At 44.0% G+C, this 17,934-nt stretch overlaps 1 long non-coding RNA gene across 1 annotated transcript; it reads left to right on the forward strand.

Annotated features, from left to right (window-relative positions):
• Nucleotides 1–3,408: 3,408 nt before the first annotated feature.
• Nucleotides 3,409–4,553, forward strand: LOC126997737 (uncharacterized). The gene is made up of 4 exons (XR_007752366.1): nt 3,409–3,470; nt 3,533–3,594; nt 3,843–3,873; nt 3,904–4,553. It is a non-coding gene; the product is annotated as an uncharacterized LOC126997737 (long non-coding RNA).
• The last annotated feature ends 13,381 nt before the right edge of the window (nt 4,554–17,934 follow it).

The following is a 17,934-nucleotide window of genomic DNA, read 5'->3' on the forward strand; positions in this document are numbered from 1 at the left end:
TCTCACCCTTTTCCTCTCTTTCCTGTCCCCTACCTACTGTTTTTTGTCTTTCTCTTTCTCTCTCCCCTTCTCCAGCTCGTGTCTTCTACCTCAAACACATTCCTCCTTCCTCCCATCTTTCCCTCTTCCCCTCTCTCCTCCATCGTTCCCTCTTCCTTCCCGCCCAGATATAGGGAGAGGATGTCAATGTAGATGAGAGAGGAAGAGATGGAGGGAAAAGGGAGAGTCGGGAAGATAAAGGAGAAGGAAGAGGAAGAGGAGGAGACAAGGAGGAAAGCACGCAGAATAACCGAGAAAACTGAGGAGCCAAAAAAATATTACAGAGGGACATAAAAAATAAAGGAAGATTCATAGGAAAACGGGAAAAATATGAAGGTGGAGAAAAGGAAAAGCGTAGAGAGAGACTATAGAAGAGGAAAGATTGTCACACCTGAGAAAGAAGATGAAAAAATAGAAGATTAAGAAAGACAGTAAGAGGAAGAGAAGAGGAACACAGAGAGAGGGTAGTTGCTAAGTTAGATGATGATGATGATGATGAGGAGGAGGAGGAGGAGGAGGAGCACTGAGGCCACGCGCTTCTTTACCTTTACCTGCCTATTCTACTCTCCCTTCCTCCTCTATACCAAACATTTTTCACACTAGGTAAATTCTTCATATAGTCATCGTTCGAATATTTAAAAGCTATCTCAAAATCATCGTTTGGGTAAATTCTAAAGTCATCTCGTCTTTATCCTTAGTTGTATCTGTCCTTCCATCATGGCGCCGCGAGGAAGACTGTCAGACTGCTACGTGGCGGCTGGCAGCGATAGACCCCGCGTAGTAATATATCAGGAATGTAGTTGTTTAAAATCAGAAAATACAAATATTGCGCCATTATTTAAGAGAAGATGGCGCCACTATAAACACTTACCTGCGCCATGACGGGCGGGCCGGCGACCATCCAGGCCCCTCAAGCAAGCCTACCGGCGCAATAGGCGTAGACGTAAAAAAAGAAAAAAAAACTTTATTATAGAGAAGAAAATAACGTAGAACTCGTAAAGACCGTTTTATGTCCGAAATCGTAATGATCCATGCGCGTTCTGGATATTACTGGCTTAGGAACTAGTTTGTAATGTGCATTGCAAGGCACCTATCAGGCTCAGTCTGTCTATAGAGGCGCTCGTGAAACAAGAACAATGGACTTAGAAAAAATCGTGAGGCCAGCGTGGAAAAATAAACCCCTTGTGACATAACCACGCTTGTCCGCCTGTCAAAACCCCGTCGTACGTGCTAGTAATGTTGTAATTACCACCACACCGTGCCCTTAATGCGGACCTGGTAGGAGCCGCTGTTCCTAAGATTATCCAAATGCAGTCATGAAGGAAGGAGTTGCATAGATTTTTTCATTAACTAATCCAAGAGTGGTATCAGAATAAGTGGGTAAAGTTTGAGTGAGTTGTTTTGCTAGTGGGCATGTTAGTGCATATGAGAAGAGCTGAAGGATGAGTATAATGTGGAGTGTGTGTGTTTAAAGTGAATGGTTGGAGTATATACAAGCGTACATGAGAACAGAGTGTATGTTTATAAGTGTATGTATATATCATTATCCCACCCGGGCAATCAAGCCAAGGTTTGCATCCCACCCGGGCGATTAAGCCAAGGTCCGCAATCATTATTCCACCCGGGCGATTAAGCCAAGGTCCGCAATCATTATCCCACTCGGGCGATTAAGCCAAGGTCCGCATCCCACCCGGGCGATTAAGCCAAGGTCCGCATCCCACCGGGTAATTAAGCCAAGGTCCGCATCCCACCCGGGCAATTAAGCCAAGGTCCGCAATCATTATCCCACCCTGGCAATTAAGCCAAGGTCCGCATCCCACCCGGGAGATTAAGCCAAGGTCAGCAATTATTATCCCACCCGGGCGATTAAGCCAAGGTCCGCATCCCACCCGGGCAATTAAGCCAAGGTCCGCATCCCACCCGGGCGATTAAGCCAAGGTCAGCAATCATTATCCCACCCGGGCGATTAAGCCAAGGTCCGCATCCCACCCGGGCGATTAAGCCAAGGTCCGCATCCCACCCGGGCGATTAAGCCAAGGTCAGCAGTCATTATCCCACCCGGGCGATTAAGCCAAGGTCAGCAGTCATTATCCCATCCGGGCGATTAAGCAAAGGTCTACATCCCACCCGGGCGATTAAGCCAAGGTCAGCATCCTACCCGGGCGATTAAGCCAAGGTCCGCAATCATTATCCCACCCGGGCGATTAAGCCAAGGTCAGCAATCATTATCCCACCCGGGCGATTAAGCCAAGGTCCGCATCCCACCCGGGCGATTAAGCCAAGGTCAGCATCCTACCCGGGCGATTAAGCCAAGGTCTGCATCCCACCCGGGCGATTAAGCCAAGGTCTGCATCCCACCCGGGCGATTAAGCCAAGGTCCGCATCCAACCCGGGCGATTAAGCCAAGGTCAGCAGTCATTATCTCACACGGGCGATCAAGCCAAGGTCCGCATCCCACCCGGGCGATTAAGCCAAGGTCTGCATCCCACCCGGGCGATTAAGCCAAGGTCTGCATCCCACCCGGGCGATTAAGCCAAGGTCAGCAGTCATTATCTCACCCGGGCCATCAAGCCAAGGTCCGCATCCCACCCGGGCGATTAAGCCAAGGTCAGCAGTCATTATCTCACCCGGGCGATCAAGCCAAGGTCTGCATCCCACCCGGGCGATTAAGCCAAGGTCCGCAGTCATTATCTCACCCGGGCGATCAAGCCAAGGTCCGCATCCCACCCGGACGATTAAGCCAAGGTCTGCATCCCACCGGGCGATTAAGCCAAGGTCAGCAGTCATTATCCCACCCGGGCGATTAAGCCAAGGTCCGCATCCCACCAGGGCCATTAAGCCAAGGTCCGCATACCACCGGGCGATTAAGCCAAGGTCTGCATCCCACCGGGCGATTAAGCCTAGGTCCGCAATCGTTATCGCACCCGGGCGATCAAGCCAAGGTCCGCATCCCACCCGGGCGATTAAGCCAAGGTCTGCATCCCACCTGGGCGATTAAGCCAAGGTCCACAATTATTATCCCACCCGGGCAATCAAGCCAAGGTCTGCATCCCACCCGTGCGATTAAGCCAAGGTCATCAATCATTATCCCACCCGGGCAATCAAGCCAAGGTCCGCATCCCACCCGGGCAATTAAGCCAAGATCAGCAATTATTATCCCACCGGCAATCAAGCCAAGGTCCTCATCCCACCAGGCGATTAAGCCAAGGTCAGCAATCATTATCCCACCCTGGCAATCAAGCCAAATTCCGCATCCCACCCGAGCTATCAAGCCAAGGGCCACATCCCACCCATGCAATCAAGATAAGGTCCCCATCCCAACAGAGCAATCAAGCCAAGGGCCACATCCCACCCGGCAATCAAGCTAAGGTCCGCATCCCACCCGAGCTATCAAGCCAAGGGCCACATCCCACCCCGGCAATCAAGCTAAGGTCCGCATCCCACCAGAGCAATCAAGCCAAGGGCCACATCCCAACCCGGCAATCAAGCTAAGGTCCGCATCCCACCAGAGCAATCAAGCCAAGGGCCACATCCCACCCCGGCAATCAAGCTAAGGTCCGCATCCCACCAGAGCAATCAAGCCAAGGGCCACATCCCACCCCGGCAATCAAGCAAAGATCCGCATCCCACCCGAGCTATCAAGCCAAGGGTCACATCCCACCCTTGCAATCAAGCTAAGGTCTGCATCCCACCAGAGCTATCAAGCCAAGGGCCACATCCCACCCTTGCAATCAAGCTAAGGTCTGCATCCCACCAGAACAATCAAGCCAAGGGCCACATCCCACCCCGGCAATCAAGCTAAGGGCCGCATCCCACCCGGGCAATCAAGCCAAGGTCAACATCCCACCCGGCAATCAAGCCAAGGTCAACATCCCACCCGGGCAATCAAGCCAAGGTCAGCGATCATTATCCCACCCGGGCAGTTAAGCCAAGGTCAGCATCCCACCCGGACAGTCAAGCCAGGGTCAGCAACCCTCCCCATTCCTCCGGGCTTGGGACCGGCTCTTAGTTGGGCTGGCTTGCCCCCCAAGAGGCTGGGTTAACAGTTTTGTTCCCCCTTTCTTCACCTCTTTCTACGTACAACAACTTTTGTTTTCCCAGTCTCCGTAAAAGATGCAGTGGAAGGTTCACGGCACCTTCAGTTGTCTTTCAACAACTGTAATTTCTTGTTTCTTTACTAACTTCATCTGTTTCGTTAATGACTTCCCTTTCCAACGTCTCCGCCTTCTTTTTTGAGGGTAATTGTGTTTCTTCCTCAAAGTGTGTCCGCGATTCGTCATCACTCAACTATACGTTGTTCTCCTTAGGATCGTCATCAAGGTTATTGTAACGCATATATTAAGGGCATTTGGTGTTGGCGGCCTCTTCTGACCGCCTGCAGGGGCCGGGGACCTCCTCGGGGTCCCTCAGTAACTCCGTCCCTGCCGTGAGGGGGCCCAATGCTTCCCCCTCGGCCCCCGCCCCCGGCCCTAGCAGGAAGACTGTTTGGCTCTTCACAAAATGCCAAGACGAAGATAAAGTTAATATATTTTTTAAGTGTATTGATGCTGATGAAACCGAGTTTATCAATTCTAGGATGGAAAACCGGATAGACTCCCGACCGTGGATTCAGCATCGAAAACCTGTTCTTGCGAAACCATCCGGCAGAGACCGTTTCTTTATAGGAGGTAATGTCTAATATAGAGAAACTGTTCTGCGCAGATAAAAATAAACAGGCAAACACACACACACACACACACACAAACACACACACACACACACACACACACACACACACACACACACACACACACACACACACACACACACACACATGCGTGTACACTCATGAAAGAAATTTGAAAAAAGAGAAAATAGTGTAAGGAGATAACGAGGGAGAAAGAATGAAGAAAGATACAATGATGTGAACAAAAGAAAGGAGAGAGAGAGAGAATAGAAGATTAAAAAGACGCTGTTAAAGTACAGTAAGAGGACGAGAAGAGGCACACAGCTAGAGGGTAGTTGCTAAGTTAGATGATGATGACGATGATAAGGAGGAGGAGGAGGAGCACTGAGGCCACGCGCTTCTTTACCTTTACCTGCCTATTCTACTCTCCCTTCCTCCTCTATACCAAACATTTTTCACACTAGGTAAATTCTTCATATAGTCATCGTTCGAATATTTAAAAGCTATCTCAAAATCATCGTTTGGGTAAATTCTAAAGTCATCTCGTCTTTATCCTTAGTTGTATCTGTCCTTCCATCATGGCGCCGCGAGGAAGACTGTCAGACTGCTACGTGGCGGCTGCCAGCGATAGACACCGCGTACTAATATATCAGGAATGTAATCGTTTAAAATCAAAATACAAATACTTGCGCTATTATTTACCTTATTAAACAGAAGAAAATAACGTAGAACTCGTAAAGACCGATTTATGTCCGAAATCGTAATGATCCATGCGCGTTCTGTATATTACTGGGTTAGGAACTAGTTTGTATGGTGCACTGCAAGGCACCTATCAGGCTCAGTCTGTCCATAGAGGCGCTCGTGAAACAATAACAATGGACTTAGAGAAAATCGTGAGGCAGAGCTCTCATCAGCGGGGCGGGAGGAGGAGGAGGAGGAGGAGGAGGAATAGAATAGAATAGAATAGAATAGAACTTATTTCCATTATTTCAATGGTTATTCTTGACATATATCTTATAATCAATTAGAGTTATAACAAAAGTCCCATACAATATGGCCAGTGAAGTTTAGCCAGACGTGTTAAAAACTAAATCTAGGCACTGAGAGCTAATAAGTATTAGACCATAAAGCAACAGTGCTGAGTCAAAATAAAAACAAGAAAAAGATTTAACAGGGCGAGGCCTATCACAGTCAGATGTAAAATAAATAAAATCAAATATGGGACCAAAAACTAAAAATTTAATAAAAGTTAGATAAGCTACTGGGAAAATTGCCTATTAAGTAAAAAAAATTGAGACGTGATTTGAAAGTGAACAGCAGGAGGCAGGTTGTTCCAAAGTGAGGGAGCACTCACTTGGAAAGACCTGGTGGCATGGCAAGTGTTACACCGGGGTACATGTAGGTGTTCAGTCTGCCTGGTGTTTACATGGTGACGGCGACTGTTACGAACACGAGCTAATGGGAGCAACCACTCAGGGAGGTCATGGTTGATTATCCTATATGTGAGTGTTATAATCTCATACACATACTGGTGATTTATTTTCAGCCATTTCAGTTCCCTAAGGAAGGGAGTAACATGGTCACTTTTTGCAGCGCCTCCGAGAGCCACTTTGGCTGCAAAATTTTGTATTTTTTGTACACGTTCTATTTGGGTGATGTTGGTTGCTCCCCAGATGCTTATTCCATAGTTAATGATACTCATAACTAATGATTGTACCACAATTATACTTGTTGATTTATTAAAATTATCTTTTATTCTATTAATAAACATAATGATTCCATGTGCTTTTTTAATTAATTATGTGATATGTGCATCGAACGATAGATGGTTATCAAAATATATGCCTAAGTTCTTCACTGATGTACTGGGGGGTAATAACACTGCTGTCCACCATCAGGTGGATATTGCGAGGAATCAGTGATAAAAGCCTTCTGGATCCAATAAAGATACATTGTTTTTTGGGGCATTGAGCATTAGACCATTTGCATTAAAGTATGCTTTAGCTAATTTAGTCTTCAGCTTTTTGTATAAGGTCCTTTAAATTATCAATATTACTTGAAAGAATAATTTGGGTGTCGTCTGCGTATTGAATGACGTCACAGTTGAGGAGGAATGAAGCAAGATCATTCACATAAATATTAAAGAGAATAGGGCCAAGAACAGACCCTTGAGGCACCCCATATGAAATACCTGTCTTATCAGACACAGTGTCATTTAATCGCACTAATTGTGTTCTGTCACTAAGGTAACTCTCGAACCAGAATGGATCCATATTGCATTTAAGGTATTTTTTTAAGTAAAATAACATGAATAACGCTGTCAAAGGCCTTTGATAAATCGCAGAGAGTGACCAGAGAGACATTTTTATTATCCATGTTGGAATATAGATTCTTATTTAGTGTTAATAGAGCTGAAGTAGTTGATAACTTTGGTCTGAAGCCATGCTGAGCATTAATAAGTAGGTGATTTGTTTCCAGATGCTGAATCAACTGTGATGAAACTATTTGTTCTAGTAGTTTGGAGAGGACTGGGAGGAGAGATATGGGACGATAATTACTGGGGTCGTTTACATCACCAGTCTCTAGGATGGGTACCACGATTGAGAATTTCCATGCTGTGGGAAAAATTCCTGTGACTACTGACGTGTTCATGATGGTGGTTAAATAGGAGAAAATAACAGGAAGGGAATCATTAAGGAATCTCAGTGGTATCCCATCAGACCCACATGCATCACTATTGTTCATATGTGCAATGGTAAGGACTAAAGTTTGCCAGTCAATAGGCTCAGGTCTGAACAGACAGTTAGGATCAGTGATGTCAACTGGATCTGCAGTTGGGAGACGTGAGGAGTCACCTAATTGTGTCTTTTCAAAAGTGATTCTACCAACGTTAGCAAAAAAATCATTGAAGAGCTTAGCAGTCTGCATGGTAGTTTCTTTATGGTTACATGTGACAGGCAGATTACTGCTTTTATTATTAGGGATAAGTTCCTTAATGGTTTTCCAAATGATTTTGCTATTACCTTTGTTGTCAATTTTTTTGTTGTAGAATTCGGATTTAAATTAGTGAATAGATCTTCTGACTTGGCACTTTAAGTTTATATAAGTATTTACTAGGTTAACGTTGCTTGTGTCTTTTTTCTAGGCTTTCAAGGCATTGTTTTTTTGTTGTTTCAAAGTTCTTAACTCTTCATTAAGCCATTTAGCAAAGGGTCTTTTCAATTCCTTTGTCACTAAGGGTGCGCAAAAATCAAGACATTTCAAAAAGACACCATTAAGAACCTTAACTTGAGTACTGACATTACCAGTGATGTAGATGTTATCTAATGTCTTACTTTCTGATATTAATAAATTACAGAATAATTATGGTGAGTAGTTCTTCATTTCTCGGAATGTTTTTGTTATAGGTAGCCTTTTAGGTTTGGCAATGTCAAGAGTGAGAGTTAGCAAGTCATGGTCAGCAATGGGGCAAACAATACCATCATGGTCCAACACTAAGGCAGGATTATTTGTCACAATAAGATCCAGTAATGTTGCCGACAGGGATGTAGTTCTTATTGGCTAATTTACTGACTGACTTAATTTTGTATTATTAATTACTTGTTTCATTTTGTTGTTTTTAGATAAAAAACTACAATTAAAGTCACCCAACACATAAAAAGGCTTATTTCTGAGGTATATGTAATAAAAACATCTAAAATGTAGTCAAAATTTGAAAGAGTTAGCGTGCGGGTGACGGTACATGCAGCCAATTGTTATAGAAGGTAGTTTTCGGCATTGCACGGTAAGCCATAAGTCCTCAATCCCCTCGACTCGGTCAATGTTTACATCAATCACAGTGACAGTACAAATATTCCTAACATATATACACACTCCTCCACCTCTGCTTTTGTCACGTCTATATACACTAAAATCAGGCATGGCAATGTGCTGGTCTAAAACATCATTGGTCAACCAGGTTTCACTCAAACATAAAATGTCAGGTTGACGTTCGTTCACTAAAAGACGTATTTCGTCAAGATTACATAAAAGAGTTTGTGCATTGATTTGTTCAATTTCCAATTTGTCCTTTTTTTTCGTGTAAGTGGCTCTGTCTTCATGGCCGGACTCCTATTCGACAGGAAGCTGGCATAACCTTTCTTTGTGACCAAGGCGACGGTAATTACCGCACCTCAGTCTGTGGTCGAATCGACAGGTAGCCAGTCTATGGTTGTGTTCCCCACAGTTATAACAGCCAAATCTCGGAGCTGCATGGTGAGGTGCACAGCTCGAGACAGGCTGAGACTGTACATCACCGTGGCACCCTGGGGGGGCGGTGTTGTGGCTGGCCGTGGCCCTCCCCTGCACGTGATGACTCCAGCGAGTGACAGGAGTTGGCGAGCTCGGAGCTGCGTGGTGAGGTGCACATCTCGAGAGAGGCTGAGACTGCTCATCGCCGTGGCGCCATGGAGGAGTGTTCTGGCTGGCCGTGGCCCTCCCCTGCACGTGATGACTCCAGCGAGTGACAGGAGTTGGCGAGCTCGGAGCTGCGTGGTGAGGTGCACAGTTCGAGGCAGGGTGAGACTGCTCATCGCCGTGGCGCCATGGAGGAGTGTTGTGGCTGGCCGTGGCCCTCCCATACACGTGATGACTCCAGCGAGCGGCCGGACTTGGCCGGGGGTCTGTGGGGGGCCGCGCTGCCGCTGTTAGGTGCTCCCGTCTACTGTGCTCCCGTCTGCCACGGAAGCGGTGAGGACAGCATTGCGTACATAGGGGCCTGGTGGGGGGACGGGGGTGGCACTGGGGGTCGATCTGTGGGATAGAGGTTGTAGCACAGGGTGGGAACGGTGAAGGGGTAGTTGTGGGGACGAAGTTTGTGTAATCTTATTAACATTATTTACAGTTAAAGGGGTCGTTTTAACTTTATTCCAGTTCTTACATAAATTAAAGTCAGGACATTGTGAATCAATTGAGTCAAGTAGTCTGACTGCACCAAGTCTACTAAATGTTGAGTTATTTTCATCGGATTCAAAGCAGAGATCATCTAAATCACCAGTGGTAAAATTCTCACATCTGCCCTTTTTTCTGTGTTTAATATATTGAAGAGTTATTGTACGCCTTCCTTGATATATAAATGATAAAGGATGGGAGGAAGTGGTCTACAGTGTTAATTCGTGGGCAGGCTTTTCTTATTTCTAATCCCCCCGTAAAGGACAAAATGGTCTACACTGTTAACTGTCCTCCTAGAAGCAAGTGAGACTGGAGTGAGTGGCGTGTGAAGTCCCATTAGCACCCATAACGCGGTCCTCTGAGCCTAAAAGAGAGCTATTTCCGGGAGTGTACTGGCTGACGAACACGAGTCGAGAACGTGATAAGACCGTGGGTGAATGACACAAAGCTTTAATACGTGGGCAGACTATTCTTATTTTTCATCCCCCAGTAAAGGATAAAGTATGCTAGGAATGGTCTACTTGTGTTAATACGCGTTCAGACTATTTTTATTTCTCATCCCCCAGTAAAGGATAAAATGCGCTAGGAATGGTCTACTTGTGTTAATACGCGTTCAGACTTGTCTTGTTTTTAATCCCTCTGGTGTGGGCTGGTAACTTCTCTTTTCTGCGTCTTTCTCTCTCGTGTGTGTTTAAAAAATTTACAAACATATTCTCTTCCTCTCTCTAACGCTCCACTTTTCTCTTTCGTTCCAGTGAGTTTTCTGTTTCGTCTTTGCAGAGTCTTCCCTCCCCTCGCTTTGATTTACCTTTTTTCGCGTTTTTCTCCCTTCTTCTCCTCGTCCAATCTATCGTCGCTTTATTTTTCTCTTTGTCATTGTCCACTCCATTGTCACGGTGTCTTCTGTAGTGTTTTTCTTTCGATACTCGCGTTTTGTCATCTGTTAGATTTTTTTTTTCTTCTTTTATTTGCTTTCTTTCCACGTTCCATCCTATCGCCTCGGTTTGTTTCTTTTGATGATTTTTTTTTTCTTAATTCGTTCAGGAAAATTCGCCTTTCGTGTTCTGTCATCGGTTCTTTTTTTGTTTTGTTTGCAAGCTTCTTATTTTTCATGCATAGGAATTCACTGCTCTCTCTCTCTCTCTCTCTCTCTCTCTCTCTCTCTCTCTCTCTCTCTCTCTCTCTCTCTCTCTCTCTCTCTCTCTCTCTCTCTCTCTCTCTCTCTCTCTCTCTCTCTCTCTCTCTCTCTCTCTCTCTCTCTCTCTCTCTCTCTCTCTCTCACACACACACACACACACAGAAAGATTAATAATATGTCCCAGTGCTCTTCATTATTTACATCAACGACGTGGATGTTGGACTCAATAACCGCATTAGTAAATTTGCAGACGACACAAAGATTGGTAACTCGGTTCTCACTGACGAGAGACAGGCAAAGCCTCCAAGGGGATTTGCACAAAATTTCAGCTTGGTCGGATAGATGGGAGATGCCCTTTAACGTAGACAAGTGCCAGGTCCTTCAAGTTGGAACGAGGAATAAGAAGTTCGAATACGAAATGCGCGGCGTTAAACTCAAAAGCGTTCAATGCGTCAAAGACTTGGGGGTCAAAATCGCTTCAAACCTCAAATTCTCACAGCAATGCATCGATGCAGCAAATAAAGCGAACAGAATGTTGGGCTTCATTAAAAGAAACTTCGTATTCAAGAATAAAGATGTAATACTCCCGCTCTACAACAGTTTAGTCAGACCCCACTTGGAATATGCGGTACAGTTTTGGTCCCCCCACCATGCAAAGGATATTGCTAAATTAGAAGGTGTTCAGCGTCGGGCAACGAAAATGATCCCTTCCTTGCGCAACAAATCCTACGAAGAAAGGCTTTCTTCCCTTAACATGTTCTCTCTTGAGAAACGTCGCCTCCGAGGAAAACTGATCGAATGTTTTAAAATACTTAATGGTTTCACGAATGTAGACAGATCAACATTGTTTATGATCGATGACAGTCTGCGCACGAGGAACAATGGCGTAAAACTCAGATGTAGACAAGTAAATTCAGACTGCACAAAATTTTTTCTTCACCAACGTTGTAGTGCGAGAATGGAATAAGCTTCCACCATCAATGGTCCAGTGTAACACGATTGACTCCTTCAAAAATAAGCTCGACCGTCACTTCCTTCAACTTAATATCAACTAGAGTAGAAGTGCAACATTTTGGAGTCTTCTGATTAATGTAAAATCACTTAGGTTTAAGGACAGACCACCAAGTCTGGACCATGGGGTCTGTGTGGTCTGATTTTTTATGTAAATCTATGTAAATCTCTCTCTCTCTCTCTCTCTCTCTCTCTCTCTCTCTCTCTCTCTCTCTCTCTCTCTCTCTCTCTCTCTCTCTCTCTCTCTCTCTCTCTCTCTCTCTCTCTCTCTCTCTCACACACACACACACACACACACACACACACACACACACTTTTTATTTATATCTTAGTCATTGCAAATCTCCTCTCCTCGTTCTTGTGTGTGTGTGTGTGTGGGTGTGTGTGTGTGTGTGTGTGTGTGTGTGTGTGTGTTTACCTCGCGTTAATGTCTCCAGATCTTTTTTCTTTCCCTTTCTTGATAGCTTTGTTTTGATCCACTCCTTTCATCGCGCTCTCCCACACAAGTCCATTTACTATGATACCTACTTATTTCGTTCGCTGTCTGTCTCTCTGTCTTTGTTTCTTTCACTGTCTCTATTATGTCTTTTATCTTTCTCCTTCTCTTGTTGTTGTTGTTGTTGTTCTTCTCCTTCTTCTCCTTCTTCTTCTTCTTCTTCTTCTTCTTCTTCTTCTTCTTCTTCTTCTTCTTTTTCTTCTTCTTCTTCTTCTTCTTCTTCTTCTTCTTCTTCTTCTTCTTCTTTTTCTTCTTCTTCTTCTTCTTCTTCTCCTTCTTCTTCTTTTTCTTCTTCTTCTTCTTCTTCTTCTTCTTCTTCTTCTTCATCTTCTTCTTCTTCTTCTTCTTCTTTTCTTCTCTTTTTCTTCTTTGTCCCATCACTACTACTACTACTACTACTACTACTACTACTACTTCTACTACTACTACGACGCATTTTCATACATTTTCACGCATTCGCCCTTCCAACATTTATATATCCCTACACACCTCGTTTTCTTTTCTGAACTATTTCTTTTCATAACTTTTCGTAATGTGTTTTTGATGGACGCTGTGCCACCTCTCGCTCTTAATATCTTTTTATAAATTTTCCAACTTTCTCCCCACACAAATTTTCTTATTCCGATCATAAATTAATTTGTTCACGGTTAACCTTTTTTTTCGCTCTTTTTTTCATACTTTTCCTTGGCTCATTTTCACTTCAAGGTTCTTCTGTCTTTATCTTCTTCTTTCTCTTTCTATCTTCTTTCGTTGTCTCTCGTCTTCCATCGTTCTTGGTTGATTATCACATTTTTCTTCTTCTTTTTCCCCTTTTTTTTCTTTCTTTGTGATTCCCGTTTCTTCATTAACATATTATTCTCCGCTCTCTCTTTTTCTTCTATTTATTTTTCTTTTCTTTGCTTTCATTCATACATTCATTCATTTTCTCTCCTTTTAATTTCATATCACTGGCAAGAAAACTGAATCAGGGAAATAAAGCACTTTCTCCACGGCTTTTACATATCAAAGAAAGCGAAAATAAGTTCCTATTCTCCTTTTTATCCCATCTATGTATAATTTCCATTCTTCAGATGATAAAGAAACGAATTCCCATCAACGCTCCTCCTCGTTATGCTTCTGGTTAGTTTCTTTCATTTTACAGGAGAGAAATTTTACCCTCATGATCAAGCTCCAGGTTAAGCTTATAAAAAAGTCATTCCCCACACTCTCATATTATTTCCATTCCAGCCGCGTGAAAATATTGCCGCCCGTCCATTCTTTTCTCCTCCGGTTTTTTCCCGCGTCTTCATTGGTAAGCATTTCACTATTTGCATCCCTAACAGCCTCATACCGCCACCCTCGCTCTCTTTTCTTACATTTCAGCTGCTCTGTCCCAAATGGCCCTCCTTTCTCTTCTCTCTCTCTCTCTCTCTCTCTCTCTCTCTCTCTCTCTCTCTCTCTCTCTCTCTCTCTCTCTCTCTCTCTCTCTCTCTCTCTCTCTCTCTCTCTCTCTCTTTCCTTCCTTCCTTCCTTTTCCTTTCTTTTTTTCTTTCTCTCTCTCTCTCTCTCTCTCTCTCTCTCTCTCTCTCTCTCTCTCTCTCTCTCTCTCTCTCTCTCTCTCTCTCTCTCTCTCTCTCTCTCTCTCTCTCTCTCTCTCTCTCTCTCTCTCTCTTCGGGGCGGCAGAAAAATTATATACTCCACTTTCTCTTTCTTTTAAATGCATAACTTACTTTCACAACTTCTTTTCTTTCATTGTTTTTCCTTCTATTATTATTATCCTCCCTACGTTCATTGTTATTTTCTCATTTTTTTTATATATTTTCCTCAAACGAACACAAAGAAACACAAAGGAAGAACAAACAACAGCAGACCTGCTAGTCCTTACGAGGCTGTTTGTGACAAGCTACACTAACTATATAATCAAAGGTGGAAGATGAAGGACAGCAAAGGCGAAGGCTCCTCCCCACCCCCCCAATCCCTCCAGCCAAAGCTGGCAGAAAAGGAAAAAGAACCATGCAGCATGGAAAAACTGCATGGAAATTATGTAGGAAAGAGGAAAGAACTACCATTACTGCTACCACTAACCGGGCGATAAAAGCGGACAAGGACACCAGTATTCGAAAGAACTTAACGTTATTACGACAATGAGTAATATCTTAGTTGCTGGTTGGATTCAAAACACTTGTCTAATCTATTCTTGAAGGCCGTAACTGTTGTACTATCAACGACATCACAAGGTAGAGTGTTCCAAACATTAACAACTCGTTTAAAAAAGAAGTGTTTAGCTTCGTGCGACGAGAATCTTTTACCACTTATCTTCAAATTGTGATTTCTTCTTGTTCTATTTGATCGATCAATTATAAAGTAATCTTCCGCATTAATATCACTGAATCCTTTGAACATTTTAAACACTTCTATTAGATCGCCTCGCATTCTTCGTTTTGATAAACTGAATAAATTTACTTCTTTAAGCCTTTGTTCATATGATCTAATCTGACGGAAGTTTTCCAGCTGTTAAAGATTTATTGAATATGATGGAGAGCGGTTTACAAATTTGATGTTTGATTTCTTTCAAGACCCTAGGGGTATAGTTTGATCCGTGTATTTATCTCCGTGCGTGTATGTGTGTGTGTGTGTGTGTGTGTGTGTGTGTGTGTGTGTGTGTGTGTGTGTGTGTGTGTGTGTGTGTGTGTTCTTCCATTCATCATTATTCCCCTCTCCTTTGTTCCTCCCTCCTATTTTCTTTCCATAGCGTGGTCTTCTTTCTCTTCCTCCTCTCATCTCCTTCATCTCCTCCCCTCCTCTTTCCCTCATCTCGCAGCCTCATCACTCCTCTCCTTTATCATTCTTCTTCTTCTCCTCTCCCTTCGCTGGTATTCTCTCTCTCTCTCTCTCTCTCTCTCTCTCTCTCTCTCTCTCTCTCTCTCTCTCTCTCTCTCTCTCTCTCTCTCTCTCTCTCTCTCTCTCTCTCTCTCTCTCTCTCTCTCTCTCTCTCTCTCTCTCTCTCTCTCTCTCTCTCTCTCTCTCCTTCTCTCTCTCTTCTCTGTCTCTTTCGTCTTCTTCCTTCGATCTTGGCTGATTATCACATTCTTCTTTTTCTTCTTTTTTCCCTTCTTTTTTTTCTCTGTGATTCGCTGTTTTTCTCTTGATAATATTCTCTTTCTGTTTCTTTTTCGCTTTATTTGTTTTCCTTGTTTTCTTTGTTTTCATTCATTCATTCATTCATTCACTCAGCTATTCATCTGTTTCTTTTAATTTCTCTTTCTCTGTTTATTTTGTTTGTTCCTCTTCTTCATTTTTACTTTCTTCTTTTCTTTTTTCTTTCTTTTTTCTCTTTTTTTCTTTCTTTCTTTCTTTCTTCCTTTCTTCCTTTCTTTCCTTCTCTCTCTCTCTCTCTCTCTCTCTCTCTCTCTCTCTCTCTCTCTCTCTCTCTCTCTCTCTCTCTCTCTCTCTCTCTCTCTCTCTCTCTCTCTCTCTCTCTCTCTCTCTCTCTCTCTCTCACCTTTCGTCTCCTATCAAAACACTTAGCTCCCTTTCTTTTCTCTCATCTCCCTCCCTCACCCCTTTCCCTCCCTCTCTCCCTCCCTTTTTTCTCTCCCCTTTCCTCCTCCTCCGCTTTGACCCTTCACACTTCTCTCCTCCCTCCTTGTGTTAAATTTTTTACCCTCCCTTTCATCTCTCTCTCTCTCTCTCTCTCTCTCTCTCTCTCTCTCTCTCTCTCTCTCTCTCTCTCTCTCTCTCTCTCTCTCTCTCTCTCTCTCTCTCTCTCTATATCTTCTCTCTCTCTACTACTCTCTCTCTCTCTCTCTCTCTCTCTCTCTCTCTCTCTCTCTCTCTCTCTCTCTCTCTCTCTCTCTCTCTCTCTCTCTCTCTCTCTCTCTCTCTCTCTCTCTCTCTCTCCTCTCTCTCATAAATCTTCGTCTCATCTTTCTCCTCCTCCTCCTCCTCCTCCTCCTCCTCCTCCTCCTCCCCCCCCTCCCCCATCCCCCTTTTGTCTACTACTACTGCTACTATTACTGCTACTACTACTACAATTTCTACCAGTACTACCACTACTACTACTACTATTACCACCACTACTACCACTACTACTACTACTACTACTACTACTACTACTACTAATAATAATAATAATAATAATAATAATAATAATAATAATAATAATAACAATGATTACAATAATACCATCGATGATAATATTGGCCGTGATCATAAAATAGAAACTCACCAATTTTACGAAAGGAAATCATTCTTATAACACGCGAGAGGTCATTCAGTTCACTCAAATCAATAAGATATGCAACAGACGTCTGGATTTTCTCTATTTTGTTTTTCTATTTTTTTTTTTTTTTGCATCAGAGGACACGGCTTAAGGGCAACGACAAGAGTACAAAAAAAGCCCGCTTCTCGCCCCTCCCATAAAAGATAAAAGTGTAGAATAGCCAAAAGAGAGGTCAATTTCCTTTTTTATTTTATCTGTATCTCGTTTTTTCTATTTTTTTCTAGTTTCTTTTTCTTTTCTTTATTTTGCTTTTTCTTTCTTTTGTTTCCATATTATACTCTCTATCTTTCTCGTTTTTTCTCATTTTTTCTAGTTTCTTTTTCTTCTTTTCTTAGTTTTGCTTTTTTCTTTCTTTTGTTTCCTTGTTTTGCTCTCTCTCTCTCTCTCTCTCTCTCTCTCTCTCTCTCTCTCTCTCTCTCTCTCTCTCTCTCTCTCTCTCTCTCTCTCTCTCTCTCTCTCTCTCTCTCTCTCTCTCTCTCTCTCTCTCTCTCCCTACCCCCTTCCCTCTCCCTCTCTCTCCCTAACCCCCTCCCTCTCCCTCTTTCTCCCTACCCCCCTCCCTCTCCTTCCCTCCCTCCCTCCCCCCGTTCCCATCATCACCCATCTTCCGCCTCATCCCCGCGTCTCACCCCAGCACGCTTCCCTTCCCCGTTAAGACAATGAACCGCCGCGGCAAACCACTAAGAAGGGAAGAGTACGGTAAACAAGCTAAAAATAATACCAATACAGTGGATTAGCGCACGTCTTGTGGTGAGGGAAGGGAGGACGGAAGGCGAAGAGGGAGGAAGGGAGGGAAAGGAGGTGAGGGAGTGAAGAATTAAGGATGGAAGGAAAAGGAAGAGGGAAGCAGGGGGGGAAAGGAGGTGACGGAGTGAAGAATTAAGGATGGAAGGAAAAGGAAGAGGGAAGCAGGGAGGGAAAGGAGGTGACGGAGTGAAGAATTGAGGATGGAAGGAAAAGGAAGAGGAAAGGAGGGAGGGAAAAGAGGTGAGGGAGGGAAGAATTAAGGATGGAAGGAAAAGGAAGAGGGAAGCAGGGAGGGAAAGGAGGTGAGGGAGGGAAGAATTGAGGATGGAAGGAAAAGGAAGAGGAAAGGAGGGAGGGAAAAGAGGTGAGGGAGGGAAGAATTAAGGATGAAAGGAAAAGGAAGAGGGAAGGAGGGAGGGAAAGGAGGTGAGGGAGGGAAGAATTAAGGATGAAAGGAAAAGGAAGAGGGAAGGAGGGAGGGAAAAGAGGTGAGGGAATGGAAAAGATTGTAGCAGCGGAAGGAGGGAGGAAGGGAAAGGAGGTGAGGGAGTGGAAGAATGTAGGAGGGGAGCAAAGACGGAGGGAGGGAAAGGGGGCAAGGGAGTGGAAGAGTGGAGCTTGGTAGGAAAAAGGGGAGGGAAAGAGA

This window comes from Eriocheir sinensis, chromosome 12 (assembly GCF_024679095.1).
Source record: "Eriocheir sinensis breed Jianghai 21 chromosome 12, ASM2467909v1, whole genome shotgun sequence".
NCBI classification, from domain to species: domain Eukaryota; kingdom Metazoa; phylum Arthropoda; class Malacostraca; order Decapoda; family Varunidae; genus Eriocheir; species Eriocheir sinensis.